Below are 20,002 nucleotides of genomic sequence, written 5' to 3' on the forward strand. Positions count from 1 at the left end.
CTGGAGTCTAGAAGACAAACAGAAAACAAAACAACTTCTGAAATGGCTTAAACAGATTAACAAATGTGCACTTTGATGGATGATTAAAAAGCTCTCAAAATTAAGAAGGACACTGCTGAGTAGATGGCTCACCTTAATATTGCTATAGTGGTTAATGTGAGTCCTCTGGTTTATAAATACCTGATTGTAATTAAGTAATCCACTCCAATTTTGCAGTTAAGATCCAGTAATTTCTGGTATTTGTGGGATACATTTTAAAAAAGCTATGTGAGAGCTCCCCCTATTGACTCACAATAATGCACAATGTACCCTGAAATACACTTCCAAACATCCATAATCAATAGAACATTTCAGAAGGTTAAGGGGTATTAAAAATAATCTAATTTCAATTTATAATTGTATACATAGAAACTAAGGCCTAATGACATTTACTGTCATGGAACAAATTTAGTGGCAGCGTTGGGATTAGAACCCAGGGCCTTTGTCTCTGAGTCCTGTTTTCTCTGCGCTATAGCATGACATCCAGCAGGTTATATAATTCAGAAGTGGGAAAGATATAGTAAGATCCTACTGATCTAACTCCAACTTTCTCTGGCCAAGGAGACCCAGAGAGGCTAAGGGACCTGTATAAATCGCACAGCTTTTTACTAACAGTCAAGAATGACTGGGTTAAAAGTGAAATCCCAGTTATATGTTCTATCTCACTACTATCTCTACTTAGACCCTGTGTTCTGTTTTGTTTGGGGCCCCAAATCTTTACATTCTTTCACCATTTAAAAATATGTTTTTCAAAAATATAAGAATTTGAAATTCTGGAAGACATGAAGACACTCATAGTCGCTAAATTAAGTATTCCTCACTGTTTGCTGATACATATTTTCTGTAAGTTAAGTACAGTATGTATATTAATAGGATTTTATATTTTCTTACATGCCTCCCACTCTTAGAATACTTATAGGGTTATGCATGCAATTGTGCAAAATGGTAAATTGCTCTTAAAATAAATCACAAAAGCATAAAGTATATTTATTTAATTTGCTTTTTGGTGAAAATATTGGTAATTAATTGGCCAGCATTGATATTACTGCTGTCATTTCTGTAATTCATCATGAGATATTGTTGATTTCATTTATGAAATGAATAGAGATTCCCCCTCCCACCCATACCTGAAGATATAGAGATAAATTTATAAATTAAACTAGTCTAACTCCTAGAGGACAAGCATGGCTTTCATACATCTATTTTTCCATCTATTGTCTTTTTTTTTTTTTTTTTTTTTTTTTTTTTGCGGGACACGGGCCTGTCAATGTTGTGGCCTCTCGCGTTGCGGAGCACAGGCTCCGGACGCGCAGGCTCAGCGGCCATGGCTCACGGGCCCAGCCGCTCCGCGGCATGTGGGATCTTCCCGGACCAGGGCACGAACCCGTGTCCCCTGCATTGGCAGGCAGACTCTCAACCATTGCGCCACCAGGGAAGACCCACATCTATTTTTATACATCTACTTGTTTTTCAAGCAACATGGTTGCAATAACACAGGGCTTTGAATGAAAGCTCTTGATTTGTCATTGTTTGTTACCCAGCTTCGATTGACATCTGCTCAGAGGTGCCACTACTGATCTGTTCACTCCAGTTGCAGTGTTTTTCAGAAGCCCACAACAACCCTAATGCCTTGTTCCAAACGTGACACTCTTTCAAAATGCCGAGGTCCTGTGTATGTTACTAAATTATCTTCCTTTATCCTATATGCATATCCTCTACTGTAGTTAATTGTAGAAGTGCATGTGAAAAGAAATCAAATGAAATATTTGTTGAATAAGATCCTGTGCTCTGTGATGAGAAGAATAAGATGCACGTTTTCAAATAATTTGGGACTAGAAGAGAATAATACTGTCTCCTTTAAAAGTTGACCCTAATCCATATATTCTTTATACATGTATGACTGAAAATGTAAAGTCAACAGAAATGGTGCTATTTGTTATTAAAATGAAATATGTACGTGGCTTTTTTTTTCTGGAATCACCCATGTATTTTAAACTGTTCAGTCATCTGTTACCTTTCTGGATCCTCCCCTGACCACTTCCCCAACCCTGGCCAGACTCTTCACCCCACTAAGATAGAAACAGTATTATTAAAAGCTCAGTGCACAAAAAGAATATTTATACAATATATTTTATCAAGTTTGAGAATCAGATTATTGCATTCCAAGATGATACACTTAAAGTAGAAATCAGATAGCTAAGTGTCAGTTCCCATGTTTGATTTTACCTTAAATAAGTTAAATAATGATGGTTAAAAAGTGTTTTCATTGACCCTCCTATAGACACACAAGTATTTTTTAAAGATGCATGGAATAGCTTTCAAACTTTATGAGCATAATGGATGTAGTAATACATACCTTTGCCTTTTACAGATCTAACATCTCCTTTTTTTAAAGTTGGTTACTTGGTTAACTATCCATGTTCTGTCTTTTATTTACTTAAAAAACGTTTTCAGAATTACTAAATCTAGTGGTAAATCAGTTACTGGCTTCAATTCTGGTTTTCCAGAACTCTACGTGGAATTTAGAATTGGAAGATGAAAGTATGTCATATTAAGGTAACTTTGATGACAGGACTTTCAGAAAAAAAAAAAAAAAAAACTAATGGATATTAGTACTTCCCAGCATTAGTACTTCCAACAATATGATAGGAATGAACAATCTCTTATATGATCTGGAGAGGCTGAGTTAGATGGCAGTTGGAGATGAAACAAAAGCAAGAAAAAGAAGGCAGGTGATGATAAGTAAAGGAGCTAAAAAAATAAATAGTGAAAGTGGACTTCAGTCAGGTATTTGAATAGTTATCTAGTCTCAATAGAAAGTTATCTAGCCTCCGTAGGGAAAATTAATTGGCTTCATCTGTATTTCTTCCCTGTCGCTGTGGATATTCTGTGAGTGTGTGAAGGATTTGGTGAGGGGCACTTAGCACAGCCAGAATGATAAGAAGTTTAGCCACTGGCAAGTAAGAGCAGTAGAGCTCATGGTCACAAGGAGTCTTTGAAATAAATATTAACATCCACTGACGTCATCCCAGGCAGGGCCATCAGGGTCATGGGGTGAGCCCATATTTTGGCTGCAGACATTTCTGGTTACCAGCTGTTACACATGAAGCCAGTTCTTTACTTTCATTGAACTTCATTTCCTAATTCCAAAAATTTAAGAGCACTGTGTTTAACTTGCAGGGTTGTTGTAAGAATTAAATGAGATAAGGTATGTGAAATGCTACCAGTAAATTATAATGATCCTTTTCAGATAAAATCAAACTAAGAATGAAACAAGAGAAGCTGAAGGGAGTGACTAAGGTAGTGTCCCAAAAGGTGTTTATTCCAAGAACACAATGATGGTTTACATTTAGATATCTTTTTCTAAAATACCTCAGAGTACTAAGTGTCAAAAGGGAAAGACTACATGATGGTTTTGATAAATTCTGAAAAACTCATTTGATAATATTTTACATTTATTTTGGATTAAAAAGATACTTTCGTGCAATTAAAATGTTTATACTTGTTGGTGAAACAAAGTGTGACCATACATTCAAGAATAAGGCAACATAGAAAACACAAAATAAAACTTTCCCCCTCTCAATATTATTCACAGATAGCTATTCTTATGTAACCTTTTAGGAAACAAATCTCAAAAATCATTTTTTATTTTCACAGATGATTTAAAAGTTAAAAGGATAACATATTATTAACTATGAATTTAAAAACTTAATTTATTAAGGTTTGATACAGATAGTAAGAAATATTTACCTAGACCATCCAGCCAAAATCATAAAAATCAAATGTCACAATATAGTTATTTCCATCTTTGAAGGTGGAAATCTATTTATAACTAACATTTAAGTAGCTTTTTGATGAAATAAAAAATCTAGTTAAAATGACCTTTAAGCTAGTAAGTAAAAGTAACTGCAAAGGGTACTTGATTATATCAGGTCTGTTCTACTGGCAAAATAGTTTTCTTATTGGAAATGAAAGAAATAAAACTCAGATTAAAAAAAGTTGATTGGGATTGACATATATACACTAATATGTATAAAATAGATAACTAATAAGAACCTGTTGTATAAAAAAACAAATAAAATAAACTTCAAAAATTCAAAAAAAGTTAACTCTACTACCTTACTCATTCAACTATCTCCCTATTCTTGGTCTTTGGGAAGTCTTTAAATTTCATTTCAGTAATCTTCAATAATTTTGGCTAGAGACAATTTTTTTCTTTCTTAAGCAAGAGTCCATTCTGATTAACGGTATAGAGTTGTGTATACAACTGTAATACACATGTAGTTGGAAATTCTAATATGTGAGGTTGGAAATTCTTCTCAGTCAGAGCTATCAGGCAGAGTTGCAGTGGAAATTATAATTTATACCCCGAAATAGGGAATGTTTTCTTTCTACCTGAAGGATTGAGAATAATGTCCTTTGAGGGTTTTGCAACCTCTATAGCTTTGAGTGGGTGTTAGGTTATTAACTGTTGGGATTTCCCACAGCACCACCACCCTTCACCAAACTGCTCACCACCTGCACATGGAAGTTTATACTGAAAGGTGAAAATTCTCAAAAACGGATGGGAAAATGAGTTGGTTTTCATGATAAGGCAATATGGTCTTTTAATTAAAGTTTGTGGGAATCAGAACATGCCATAGGTTTCATTCTCAGTTCTGGATACACTTCTGAAAGAGCAAATTCATAGTGGAACACGGGCAAAAATATTTACAGTAACGTAAATTTTAAACATGGAAAGAGTGAACCTTCAAAAATTTATCATTTAAGCAATGTAGCACAAGCAAAAACCTGATTTAGCAAACTTTTTACCTCTTGACATTATAATATAAAAGTGTCTTTAGATGTTTCTAAGAATAAATAGAGCCTTATTAAATTATTTGCATGGTTAGTTTCTGACAATATGTATATTAGATATCCTTTATGAAAAAATCATCCTTGTAAAAAATCCTAAAAATGTTGGATAAAACTTTTAAAAATCCATCTTTTTAAATGCTTAACTATTCTGGCAAGAAATGAAGGAGGCAGATTCATAGAGGCCAAAAAGAACAAACAAGCATAAATCTGGAGATCTATTACAGCACTAAATTGGACATCTGCCCAGGGGGACATCTGCCAGGACTTGGTGGCCCAAAGCTTTCTTTCAAAGGACCAAGTGGACTATAGGTAGTCAGGCTTATGGACTAATCAAGTTGGGAAATTTAACTATAGACACCCTCATGATGCCAGAACCTTCAAAATACAACATCTTTGGTAAAGAATGAACTAGAAAAAGTACACCTCAAAAGGAAAAACTAAAAAATTTGGCTGTAGATAGGGAAAAAAAAAAATCCTTTCCCGAGATTTGTAACCACAAGCAAGGCATTACTCAGATTCTGGGCCAGAATTCATTCTATTTGTGTGGTCTAAAAACCCCAAGATGAAAATTTCGTTTAAATTGATCCTGGGTTGCTAGTGCCTCTAGCCACCTGGCAGAAGCAAACATTTATCTTCTGTAGGGGAATACATGTTAAATCAGGGCCACAAAAAATATCCCTATAAAGTATTACATATATAAGGTCTCAATTTAAAAATTATAAAATACACAGAGACCACAGATTTACTTGTAATAAAATATGAATGCTTAGTGTATTGGGGGGAAAAAAAGCTAGAAAAAGTATGACAAAGGAATAACATACTATCTCAACTGTAAAGGGATTTAAAAAATAAAAACAACAACCAATAGAATCTCTATAAATGAAAAATAAAGTAATTATTATGAGAACTCAATGGATAGACTAAACAAAAGATTTGACACATCTGAAGAGTGATGTAGTAGATTGGAAGATGTATAAGAAATTATCCAGTTTTCAGAACAGAGAGATACAGAGATAAGACATAGTAAAAATGGATTAAGAAATATGTAAGACAGAGTAAGAAAATGAAAACTATTTTGAATTCTAGAATGAGAGAGTAGAGAAAATGTGGAAAAGGCAGTGTGTGAAGAAGTAAAGTCAAGAAATTTCCATAATTGATGAAAAAAATTTCAGATTGAGACAATTCAATGAATCTCAAGCAACATACATAAAAAGGAATCCACACTTGGACAAATTGTAAAAACAGAACTTCAAGACAAAAAGAACTGAAGAGAAAAATTACTTATGAAGAAATGAAAACTAGACTGATATCTCAGTAGAAAGAAAAGTATCTAGAAGATAGCATGATAGAGCTTTAAAGTCCTGAGAGAATTACCTGCAAACCTAGAACTTTATGAAAGTCTATAAAACTATTTTACACCAAAACTAAGGAAGTTTACTACTAACCGACCTTCTCTAGAGGAACATCTGAAGAACAAACTTCAAGAACAAATACGTTCCCAAAAGAAATGTCGGAGGTGAAATAGGAATGTAGAGCAAAGAAAATGATAAATGTGAGGGTGATCTATACAGATCTATACAGGTGATCTATACGTTGATAAAATGATAATTGTCCAATTTATGAGGTTAGAAAAACAGCAGAACTAAAAAAATAAATAAGAATAATATAATGGGGAAAAGGGTGTTTAGAATGTATTCAAAATGTCTAGAATTGCTTGAGAGAAGTAAATGAATTGATTAAATCTGGACTTTATTAAGGCAACTATTAATTTTAAAATTTCTGGACTAATAGAACAGAAATAGGGTATAGAACTTCTAAACTACTAAATAGAAGACACATACATGCAAGCATGTATAAATACATCAATAAATAAATTGGATAAGACACAAATTAGTGAAATTAGAAACTAAAAAAGTGTTTAACTTGTGGCACAGATTTAAAAGATTAGAGATTATTATGCCAATAAATTTGAAAACTTAATTAAAATTTCTAGGAAAATATAACTACCTTAAACTATTTTTAAAAATCTGAAGAGTCCTATTATATTAGGAAATTGATGTCACTTAAAATCTTTCCATAAAAAAACTAATAAAACTGGATGAATTTAATCATGAGTTCTATCAAATATTCAAGAAAGAGGTAATTCCTATTTTCACCAACTTTCCAGAGACCAAATAAATGACAAAACTCTTTAACTTGTTTTGTTAGGAATTACCTTTATTCAGAAAGAGAAGTTTGAGAAAAATATAGGACATTCTTATTCATGAACATAGAGGGAAAAATAAAAACAAAATATTAGCATGTAAAGTTTGCAATGCATACAAAGATTCTATATCATGACCATTTGGATTTATCTCAGGAAAACAATATTAATAAGTTAGAAAATGATTTAATGCAATTCACAACTTTACTAGATCCAAAGGCAAACATATGCTTCTCTCATATTCAGAAACAACATTCAACAAAATTTAATATTTATTCATACTTTAAAACAAAAGATAAAAATTTCTTGGCAAACTTCCTCAAACTGATAAATATAATTATCTAAAAATATCCTATAGTAAACCTCATTAATCATGAAGTGTTAAACATTCTCTTTAAAATCAGGAACAAAATAAGAATGCCTGTTATGATAACTTTTATTCAATATTGAATTGTAAAACCTCACAAATATAATAAGGTGAGAAAAATAAATTAAATACCAAAGATTGGAAAATACGTAATAAAATGTCACTATTCTCATAAAGTATGATCATTTACCTAGAAAACCCTAAATAGTTTATAGGTATATTAACAGAACTAGTAATATTTTTAGCTCTTTTGCTGATGTAAGATCAGTAATCATGTCTGTACACAAGCAACAAAATAGACAATAAAGTTTTATAGACCATATTATTTACAATAATCTATAAGGTACCTAGAAGTAAATCTAACAAAAGATATATAAGACCATTATGGAGAAAATTATAAGTTTTAATGTAAAATATTAAAGAAAAAGTTAACAGAGAGATGACCATATTTATGGGAAGAAAGACTCAATATTTGGAAGATATCAGTTCTCCCCAAATAATCACGATATTTAACTTAATTCCAATTAAAATCTCAAGTTGAATTTTAAAAATATATGGAAAAGCAAAAGGCAAGAACAGTCAAGATTATCCTCAAGAACTAACAGATATCATGACTTATAATAAAGCAACTATAATTTAGTAAGTGTGATAAGGTACAAGAATAAACAAACAGCCAAATGGCACAGAACAAAGATCTCAATGGGCTTATGCATACCTGGGAGCATGATATATGACCAAGGTTAGAGGACAGATCATGGGGGAAAGGGTTCAACGAACAAAGCAAGTCCAGTTGGCTATCCACATGTTAACAAAAAAAAAATCCCAAATTATGTCTTAAATAAAAACAAATTCTAAATGAATAATGAACATATGTGAAAGACAAAGCTTTTCAGAATTTTAGAAGACAATGTTAGTGAATATCTTTGTAACTTTGACACAGGAAATAATTCCTTAAATAAGACACATAAGGCACAAAGTAAAAAGGAAAGGACTTACAAATTCGACAATATTAAAACTGAGAATTCTATTATCAAAAGACACTATACAGCAAGTGGAAAGATATGCCACAAATTGGTAGAAAATATTTGCATAAACTGGCAGAAAGTATCTTCCTTTGCCAAAAGATTAGTATGCAAAATATGTAAAGAATTCCTACAAGTTGATTTTTAAAGAGGCAAATAACCAAGAAAAGGGGAAAGACTTGAATAGACATTTTATTGGAAAAGAAACTCAGAAGATAAACAGGAAAAGACGCTCATTTCATTAGTACTCAGGAAATCAGGTTGAGATATCATTTTACACCACTAGAATGGCAAAGCATTAAAATGTCTGACAGTCAAGGGTTAGTGAAGCAATGACAACACATAAACTGCTAATGGGAAAATAAATGCAACAGCTTTGGAAACAGTTTGGCATTTTCTAACAGAATTTAAAAGGTGCATAATCGGGACCTCCCTGGTGGCCCAGTGGTTAAGAAGCCACCTGCCAATGCAGGGGACACGGGTTCGAGCCCTGGTCCGGGAAGATCTCACATGCCGCAGAGCAACTAAGGCCATGAGCCACAACTACCGAGCCTGCACTCTGGAGCCCACGAGACACAACTACCGAGCTCGCGTGCCCACAGCTACTGAAGCTCACGCACCTGGAGCCCATGCTCCACAACAAGAGAAGCCACCGCAATGAGAAGCCCGTGCGCTGCAACAAAGAGTAGCCCCCACTCACCGCAACTAGAGAAAGCTCGTAAGCAGCAACAAAGACCCAACGCAGCCAAAAATAAAAATAAATAAACTAAAAAAAAGAAAAGGTGCATACTCTGGGAGCATTTCCACTCCCAGATAAATACTTTCACATATACACAGAAATCATGTTCACAAAATTCTTATCAACATTGTTGATAAGTTGTAAAAAACTGAAAACCAAGCCAGTTCTATTTAAAGGAAGATGAAATAAATATATAAAACACCAGGCGACATTTTTTGGCGGGAAGATGCATACATATGTGGTAAAACAAAGAAAAGAGTAACACAAGAGTGATCGTTTTAAAATTCAGGAGAATAACAATGAAATCTTTTAGGGGTGCGCATGGGACTTCCAAGTGTTGGTAATACTTCACTTCATAAGAAGGGTGGCAGATTTTAACATGCCCATATGCTTCATATATAATTTTCTCGTGTAAAAATTTTGTAACATATTTTTGAAAAAGTTTCTGAGCATTTGTTGGGTTTCACAAAGAGTAGAAACACATTCTTTCCAAAAGCAATTGTGAGTTTGGTGTTAACGTAGATGGCTAAGTAAATACTTTCAAAAGTAACCTATCTGGCATTGTAAAGTAGAGTCAATCCTATTTTATGAATGTTTATAATTCTAAAAGAATTATACTCTTCATTTTTTGTTAAAGTATTAGTGAGTAGAGTATATTGCCCTACTCCTTAAAAAAAATCAAATAAAACCACAAATGTCATTGTGTATGTACTACTGAGATTTGGAAGAGGTCAGTGCAGCATTTTAATGATGGATATTGTCTGATTATTAACATAAAGTCTCTAATCAGACATTGCATCTGGCCTCCGAAGACAGATGTTTGGATTGTCCCATTCATATGATATTTTAAGTATTGATTTCCTATTTCAACAGATATTTCTTTTACAGAAATTTTGTACATAAGACATGGAAACGGCATTGCCATAAGGAAATGTTTCTACTGCTATTACTCTGAAATTCTGATGCAGAGGATTTCTTTTTTTTTTTTTGTACTGCAAGAATAATGTCATGAAGTAATTGGTTTTCACTTACACACAATGAAATATCAGTATAACGTTATTGTTTAATCAAGTAGGTAGAAAGCTGATAGCTCTTATTCAAGCTTAAACAAGGACTGTCAGTCAATACACTAAGCTGGTTTTGCTGTTAACATAGACAAAGAGGGAAAATGTGCCTGGTGCACAGGATCTCCACTAAACTAAAACACATTTAGCGAAAAAAGGATTAAGGATTTAAAAACTCGGAATTCATCTTGAAGTAGGACCAGACTCCTTACACTGGCATTCCGTTTGTGACTTGGAAAACAAAATGCCTTGTGATAAGTAATCAGATACATCATTATACACCTGTTAGAACAAAAAGTACTGTAGGCTGACTGTCATAAAGAGTAGGAAGTAGGGACTGGATGCCTCAAGAGATTGAGTAATAATAAAGAAAAAGGCATCCTTTCAACTCAGAGGACAGTAGCTGATTTTGTTCCAGACAATGCTGGGAGATGCTGGAACTGGGACTCATTCATACCCGATGACTAACAAGGACCTTATACAGAACATCGGATGGTATCGGTATCAGTTTAGAATCTGAGGGAAAGCTGTCTGCATGGTCAAAGTTGGTATGAAGTATCATGATACATTGTGGGCAGCCTCAGCTCAGAATTTTTTATTATCTCCAAAACCAGAAAGTAAACCAGATCTTAATTTTGTTCCAGCCCAAAGAAAAACGCATTATGGATTTTATCTCTCCCTACTTAGTGGTTGTCAGATCTACCAAATAAAAATAAAGGAAGTCCAGTTAAATTTGTATTTCAGATGAACAATGAATATGTTTTTAGTGTAAGTATTTCCCTGATACATTGGGGGACATACTGACACTAAAAAATTATTTATTTTTATTCTAGCATCCTGTATTTTAGCTGGCAACACTTACTCCATATTCTCTCCAAAGTTCTAAGTTTTTTGGTGATAGTTTGTCTATGATGAATTTTAAAAGCAATATGGAGTGATGACTCTGTATTTATCTTGAACCTGAGAGAGTAATTCGAAACATCCAGAAGAGTTAGATCATGTAGGTTTCTTTGTTACAGATCTGGTCTGTTCATGTCAAGAGTAAATGAAGTCTCCTAGGTTAGCCAACATGGGGGGATCTTTGGCTGTCTGCCTGGTGGTGCTTCATTGATTCTTCTTGGCTTGATTTGCAGAAGAATAAAGGATTAAGCAAGAATGGTGAAAGGCAATAGCCTTTGCAAGGTACTTAGATTCTCTTTTACACAGTATGACTAAAAGCAGCTGGCCTGCCTGAAAAAGACACTCTTTTTTCAGAGAAAGCCAACATCAAGAGGTAAATGCCAGGTGTTTAAGCTACAGGTTGAAAAACTATGTCCCCTGAGAATTTTTGTGCCATTTCAAATCACCCTCAACACATAGTATAATTAAAAAAAATGTTATTTAAATTGTCCTTATATCTCAAAAAAAGCAATAAATAATACTTGCCACAATCATTCTGCCTATAAGTATTGACACGTGTTAAAAATTTTAAGAAAAAGACATAAATGTATAACACATTGTGCTGGCCCCTTCCATATCCATTGTATCAGTGTTATAACAGAGTTATAATAATTTGATGGAAGAAGCATAGTGGGGATAGTCAGTTGCAGTATAATATAGTAGAAGGATTGTAAACTCTGTAATTAGACCGGCACACCACACTGACTTTGAATTCCCTGAGGAGATGGCCTTGCTCTCTCATACAGCTGTATATTCTTCCTAATCTTTTAAGTATGCAACAAGAAGCCTTGGAATATTTCTCTCTACTTATATCACCCCATGTGTGGGATAGAATCCAAGCACCCGCAGTGCTTCTTCTGTGGTGCAAGCTCTCTGCCCACTTTGGGCACTCCCAGAAAGTTTCTCAGACTTTACTCCAGATCACATCAGTTCTTCAAATGTCTTCTTCAGTGATGTGTCCTCTCAGCAGGCCCTTTGGCCTGCAGAGCTCATGGCAGCCACCCTGGGAAGTAGGGGTTTATAGGTGGGCATTAAGGTGCACCTTTGCAAGCATCTTTGCTACAAAAAAGACAATGCTAACAGAGAATAAGGAAACCCAGAAAGCACACACATTTTATTTCATCTCTTGTCAAGACCAATGCATGAAATTAAGGACCATCTGGGGATTACAGCTATAGAATAAGGAGTAACACCAGAACCAAAGTGAAGAGGTGGGAATCTGTTCACCTAAATAAATGCTTCAACCGTAAGAAAATAATTTTCTAGATTTAACTCTAGCTAGTAGCCATTTTTTCATTGACAACAATTTTGCCTAATTTTGGCTTCTCAAAATGGTACTCTCTGAAGTATGATAATATTCGCAAGTAAGGATGCTCATAATAGAATTCAATCTAATGAGCGAAGAAAAACACATTACCTCTTTCAGGCAGTTCTCTGGGTTCAAAGCAAACGTTCCATGTCCAATTAACAATACCCTGGCCTGATTAATCCTCCTTTCTCTTTTTAATTCTTCTTTGGCTGGCAATGTTAAACCGACTCCCTCCCCACAAAAAAAAAAAGCTGCTGAATTTTCCTAAAAGAAACTCAACCCAGTCATTGTTCCTTAGCTCTTTATTTACTAAAAACACACACAATGACATGTATCCTTATACGTTTGTCACTGTGGCACTTCTACCATAGAGACTGATTTATAAAGAAGTAAAAGCCAGATTATTTGTAGGGTGACTCTAGGGACACTCTAAAGCATGAGCAATATGATATGAACAGGAATACCAATGCTATGGATTCATTTAATGTCACCACTTGTAATACTGTTTTTATTTATTTATTTATGTAGGCCACGTCAGCGGCGTACATGATCTTACTTTCCCAAGTAGGGATTGAACCCATGTCCCCTCCAGTGGAAGCGTGGAATCCTAACCACAGGACTGCCACGGAATTCCCACCACTTGTAATACTGTTATAAAACTTACCTAAGCCCAAATCTTCTTTATGAAGTCTTTGACTTAATTGAATAGTCACTCTCTTGTGACATTGTAGTACTTGCCACCCTCCAGGGAAGCTCCATGTTTCTCTGTCCCACTAAGATCAGTTGAGTTATACTCGAAGCATGGCCACTGCCATTTTTTACATCTCATCATAGCCTTGCCATTGATCTATGCTGCTCTTTAAGTATGACTGACTCCTTCAATTCATTATGCCCACTATGGTGTATATTGTTACTACAGTGGCTCCAAGCCTGACTGCATAATCAAAATCTCTGATGTTAGCTCCTAGGAATCTATATTATTGAAAAGCACCCACCCCAGGGGATTCTGAGGCAGCCAGTTCATTGACTAGTATTTGTGGACTTTATAAGATTAGCCTGGGCTTTTAAAATTTCTCCTTAACTTCACTGTCAAATACCCCAATACTACCAAAATTCCCATCTTGACTTTTCACAGTTCAAAGTAACTAACTTGTTACTGTCTGCTTTTGCAAATCCAGTTCCAAGCCTCGGGATATTGGAGAAACATGAACAATGAGAAGATACGGTTTTCTACCAATGTTTAATGTCCAGCTTCAAACTGGGCTTTACTGAAGACTTATTTTATTCACTACTGATTGATTGTCCTGTTGGACTAATGGCAGCCCATCTAGACCTTCTCTCTCCTCACGTCCCAATACTCTCTTGCCTTTACTATCATGCTCAGCGGATGCCCTTGGACCTTATTCAATAAGAAGTTTAGAAATGCCAGATTTTAGCTTCTGAATGGGCTGTTACCTAACGTCTTAAGCATCGCTCCTATTTTATAAAGATGTGCCCTGGATTTTCTGAATAAAGGTAATTCCTAAAAAAACAAGTTAAAGAGTTTTGTCATTTATTTGGTCTCTGGAAAGTTGGTGAAAATAGAAATTACCCCTTTCTCGAATATTTGCTAGAACTCATGATTAGATTCATCCAGTTTTATTAGTTTTTTTATGGAAAGATTTTAAGTGACATCAATTTCCTAATATAATAGGACTCTTCAGATTTTTAAAAATAGTTTAATGTAGTTATATTTTCCTAGAAATTTTAATTAAGTTTTCAAATTTATTGGCATAATAATCTCTAATCTTTTTAATCTGTGCCACAAGTTAAATACTTTTTAGTTTCTAATTTCACTAATTTGTGTCTTATCCAATTTATTTATTGATGTATTTATACATGCTTGCATGTATAAATGTAGGTCTTCTCTATGGCACATGTGCCCTGGAAACCCTTCCTTTTTGATTCCCAAGCTCCTATAATGGGCCCTTTCTCTCTAAAATTGTCTATGTCTCCATTTTCTCTGACTTATGTGTTGAAACTCAGCACTCCTGCAACAGAATGTCAAGGTCTTACCAAGGCAAGCCCAACCTTTTTTTTTTGCGGTACGCGGGCCTCTCACTGCTGTGGCCTCTCCCGTTGCGGAGCACAGGCTCCGGACGCGCAGGCTCAGCGGCCGTGGCTCACAGGCCCAGCCGCTCCGCGGCATGTGGGATCTTCCCAGACCGGGGCACGAACCCATGTGCCCTGCATCGGCAGGCGTACTCTCAACCACTGCGCCACCAGGGAAGCCCAAGCCCATCCTTTAAGACACAGTAAATGACTCATTCCTGATCACTCCCACAGTAGCTGATTGTTATCATCTTTTAAACTCTTTCAAGCCTAAACTATGTTAAACAGTTTAATGTTTAATTATTCACTACCAAGTGTTACCTCTCATTTGTGTAAGTCTTACTTCTACATCTAGATTTTAAGTGACTTATGGAAAATAAGTGCATATAAGATTCTGTGGAACTGCATCACAAATGAAGACTTCAATACTATCTTGAAGATTAATTATTGGAGATAATGAAAAGAAAGCCTGGTGGTGGAATTTTAGGAGAAGAGGGCTCAGACTGTGAAACCCAAGTTCTAGTCCTATCTCTGCTGTAAACTAGATATGGAATCCTGGAGAAATCATTGATCTTATTGCAGCCTTGGTTTCTTTATCTGTGAAAAAGCGGTTGAAAACATATGATTTCTAATGGCTCAGTCAATCGTAAAGTCCACCCTCTGGGGACACTCCAGCTACCCTAGGAACATGTTGAAGCAAAGTATTTATTTCACCTGTTTTCTCTGCCTGGAACATTGCTCTTCCAGATGTCCACTTCATTCACTCACTCACTTCCTCCAAGTGTCTGCCTACTTTTCACCTGCTCAACGAGGTTACCCTGCTCACCCTATGGAAGCCTCCAATCCATCCTTATTCTTCACCCTTTCCTGTGCCACAGCACTCCTGGAACCCTTTATGCTGTTGGACATTTCAATTTTTTTCATAGCCTTTATCACCTTCTGACATACATGTAATTTTAGATTTATTATGTTCTGTTGTCCGTCTCTCCCCATGTAAGCCTCAGAGGCCATGAGCTTGGTCTGGTGTCTCCACTGATGTTTCTCAGGCACATAGAAGTACCTGGCAGTTGCTGCCCAACAAATATTTGCTGAATGAATGGATCCATTTATAATGGGAACAACATTTTCTAAATTAGAGCTTTGGAATCAAACCTCCCTATAACCTAAAACCATAAACGTCATCATTTTGACTTTTTCTATTAAAATTGATAAATAAAAGCATGAAGGCAGGAATGGGGTATAATTCTAATAATAATATACCACATTAATAAAGTATTTCTTTAAAATGGGTCAGAAGAAATTTTTCTCAATGTTTCCCTGGCATGATCCACATAGAGTAAAACTGTACTTCTTCATGATCATTGGGAAATGAAACATCTGAGTTATAGATTTCAATCTTTTTTTCTTGAAATATATATAAAATGTGGTACCACATATTCATGAAACTCTATAATCCTGAATATTAATGATTTCTCTTCGATGAATACATTTTATAACAACTCAGTCTTCTGAATAGCAAGTAATTCTCTTGCTATTACTATAAAAGAAGATGGAGGAAATATACAAATTTAAGATAAATGTGTATTGTCCAAGTACCTACTGTAAAAGTTATATTTGGGACTGTTCTAAAATTCTTCTTATGATTTGCTTGTTTCTCCTAAGAATGTTTTAAAGAAAATGAATGGAATTGATTGAGGATTACAATCTGATAAAGATTTAGTCAAGACTTTATTGTAGAATAAATTTTATTTTTGTCTTTCTATCACTATTCTACTTATTTTAAAGTTTCGTCTTTCCCTTCATCAGTGTCCAGTTTTGTGGTTTATTTTAGCATCTTGTCACCTCATCATCCTCCCAAGACTAAGAAAAACAGAAGATGAAACAATGTAAAAATTGGTGCTCTAGATTCCAGGGGAGAATTGAAAAGTTTGGCCTGGGACTTCCCTGGCAGTCCAATGGTTAGGACTCCATGCTTTCACTGCTGAGGGCCCAGGTTCAGTTCCTGGTTGTGGAACTAAGATCCTGCAAGCCGTGGGGTGTACCAAAAAAGAAAAAAAATGTGTGGCCAAAAGGTGGACACTGAGGGGGACCAATGTGCCTGAGGCCACAGCGATGGGCAAAAGCAGGTAGCAGCAGTGGCCAGCCACTTAGATAAACCAGGACATGAGAACTCCTGTCCTTGGAGGTTGTAGGGAAATGGGATTACTTCCCAGTTCTCCTGGGAATATAGTTTATACTGTGATCCTCCAGAAGAATCCATTCTCCCTCATTGTTGACCAAGAGGGACAAATCTCATTACGATACAACTATGGACGGTTGTACACCCACAACACTCTAAAGACTTGAGTGGTTCCAGGGTGACTCCCAGGTGTTTAGGGACCAAGGAGACCATGTTTGTGTGTTCATTCCTCTGCACACATTTTCTTTTGACTCCATCATTTTGTAGTTAATTTTACTGAGAATGACATTGAGATTTTCGTCCCTTTACAGGAACATTGTCAGTTGAGACCCAGCATTATAGCTAGGAGGTATTCATCATGCTGTTAGAAAAGCTCCCCTCTGCCATCTTCCCTCCAACAGTGATTCACTTATTGTTTTAAATAATTTCTGATCATGAATGTGAACATTTTCTAATACTCTTAGGCCCTGCTGGAACTCTGAACACTTGAGAATTTATCAGTATGCAAACATCCTATCTTGGGTGCGTTGGTATAGGCCAAGTACATACATGTGTCAGAACTTATCTTACTGTGTGTTGTTATCTATTGATGTATCTATCAATTCTATTAGATCTGAGCTCCATAGGGGCACATGGCTTATTATATTTCCATCCACTGTGTGCTTAAACTATGGCAGAACTTTAATATTTATTGGGTGGAAGTATCAATGAATTAATTTTAAACACACTGTTTACTTAGATATAAAATCCCTTGTAATTCAGTTTCTAGCTTGCTTGTGTTTTAAAATCTACCTGAAAATCAAGAATCTCTTCACAGTTGTCAAGCATAATGTAGTATTAGAATGCATACAAAATTAATATAAGGTACTTAAAAATGAGAAAAAAACCATGGAAATTGGAAAATAGTTTGTTGTAGAATAATTCTTAGTTGTATTCATGATCTAAATTCTTTATAACTCAAACTAAAACTAAATAAATACAGATATAATATGCACTTGGAGGTTTATTTCATATAAAATGTAAAGTGTCATATGAACCTATTGGGTTAGCCAAAAGTTTCATTCGTTTTTTCCCTTAAGATTGCTCTAGTAGCACTTAGTTGTCTCTAACTTCATTTGAAACAATTTTGTTAGATTGTATGTGACAGCTGTCATGTCAGTGTGCATTTAAAACAAGACTTATCAAAATTGGTGATTTTTTGCGTAGCCATTTTAATATTGAAGATGGAAGAAAAGAAAGCAACGTTTTCGGCCTATTATGCTTTATTATTTCAGGAAAGGTAATAACACAACCGAAAAGCAAAGAAAGATTTGTGCAGTGTACAGAGAAGGTGCTGTGACTGATAGAATGTGTCAAAAGTGGTATGTGAAGTTTCTTGCTGGAGATTTCTTGCTGGACGATGCTCCATGGTCGGGTAGACAAGTTGAAGTTGATAGTGGTCAAATCGAGACATTAATTGAGAACAATCAACGTTATACCACACGGGAGACAGCTGACATACTCAAAATATCCAAATCAAGCATTGAAAATCATTTGCACCAGCTTGGTTATGTTCATCACTTTGGTGTTTGGGTTCCACATAAGTTAAGTGAAAAAAACCTTCTTGACTGTATTTCCGCATGCGATTCTTTACTTAAATGTAATGAAAACGTTCCATTTTTAAAACAAATTGTGACGGGTGATGAAACGTGGATACTGTACAATAATGTGGAACAGAAGAGATCATGGGGTAAGTAAGATGGACCACTACCAACCACACCAAAGGCTGGTCTTCATCCAAAGAAGGTGATGTTGTGTATATGGTCGGATTGGAAGGGAGTCCTCTATTATGAGCTCCTTCTGGAAAACCAAGCAATTAATTCCAACAAGTACTGCTCCCAATTAGACCAACTGAAAGCAGCACTCGAAGAAAAGTGTCCAGAATTAGTCAACAGAAAACGCATAATCTTCCATCAGGATAACGCAAGACAGCATGTTTCTTTGATGACCAGGCAAAAACTGTTACAGCTTGGCTGGGAAGTTCTGACTCATCTGCCATATTCATCAGACATTGCACCTTTGGATTTCCATTTATTTAGGTCTTTACAAAATTTTCTTAATGGAAAAAATTACAATTCCCTGGAAGACTGTAAAAGGTGCCTGGAACAGTTCTTTTCTCAAAAATGATAAAAAGTTTTGGGAAGATGGAATAATGAAGTTGTCTGAAAAATGGCAGAAGGCAGTGGAACAAAAGAGTGAATAGGTTGTTCAATAAAGTTCTTGGTGAAACTGAAAAATGGGTCTTTTATTTTTACCTAAAAAACCAAAGGCACTTTTTGGCCAACCCAATATTATATAATATATATATATATATATATATGTTATAAATCTATTAAATATTATATTAACCTGTTTTTTAAAATATAACTGCATGCTAAATTGTGTTTGATATAATTACGAAAATCTTACAGACTATGGATGCTGGATATATTTGCAAGAACAATTTGTCAAGTGAGGTAATTTGTTAGATTGAAGACAATGGCCATTGTAAGGGAAAATAAATTGGCAGATTATATATTGTAGTTCTATTTAGTCTTCAAATTCTCAGGCTAATAGTTTAATAAAAACTCTACCTTAATGATAATTGAGTCAATTAAACTGTATTTGAGTCTGTATATCTTAGATTTGTTGGAATTCTTTGCAAGCCGACATTATACTTCTCTTAAATCAGGTTTTCAATTTCTTAAACTTATTCTTATATCCTTTCTTATTCATAGAAACTCATGTAAATATATAAAACTTTTTCTAAAGCATGGAATCTGAAATGTCATGTTTCTTATTTATTATTATTCTTGTAAACTGAAGATTTTAGGTCACTAATGTACCAAAAGGCATGTTTCCAGCTATTGGATACCAGACATTTCCAAAATGACTCAGTGAGATTCTATATTTTAATAATTTTCTTTAATGGGTTTTTTGGTCATATCAATAGAACAATTTACCTTTGTGTTTCATAATTTTAGTATAACACCTATTCTAAATCTATGAAAAAAGTGGTATGGATTATAAATTTGTCTTTTTAAAATTTATTTTGGTATCATATATATAACTTATGAGAAAAACTTTAATTACCCCCACTAACATGCTAGAACCACTCAGAAATCTTTGTGTGTTTGTGAGCATGTGTGTGTGTATGGGTGTTTGTTCTTCAAAT

This window comes from Phocoena sinus, chromosome 12, assembly GCF_008692025.1.
Source record: "Phocoena sinus isolate mPhoSin1 chromosome 12, mPhoSin1.pri, whole genome shotgun sequence".
Taxonomy (NCBI): Eukaryota; Metazoa; Chordata; class Mammalia; order Artiodactyla; family Phocoenidae; genus Phocoena; species Phocoena sinus.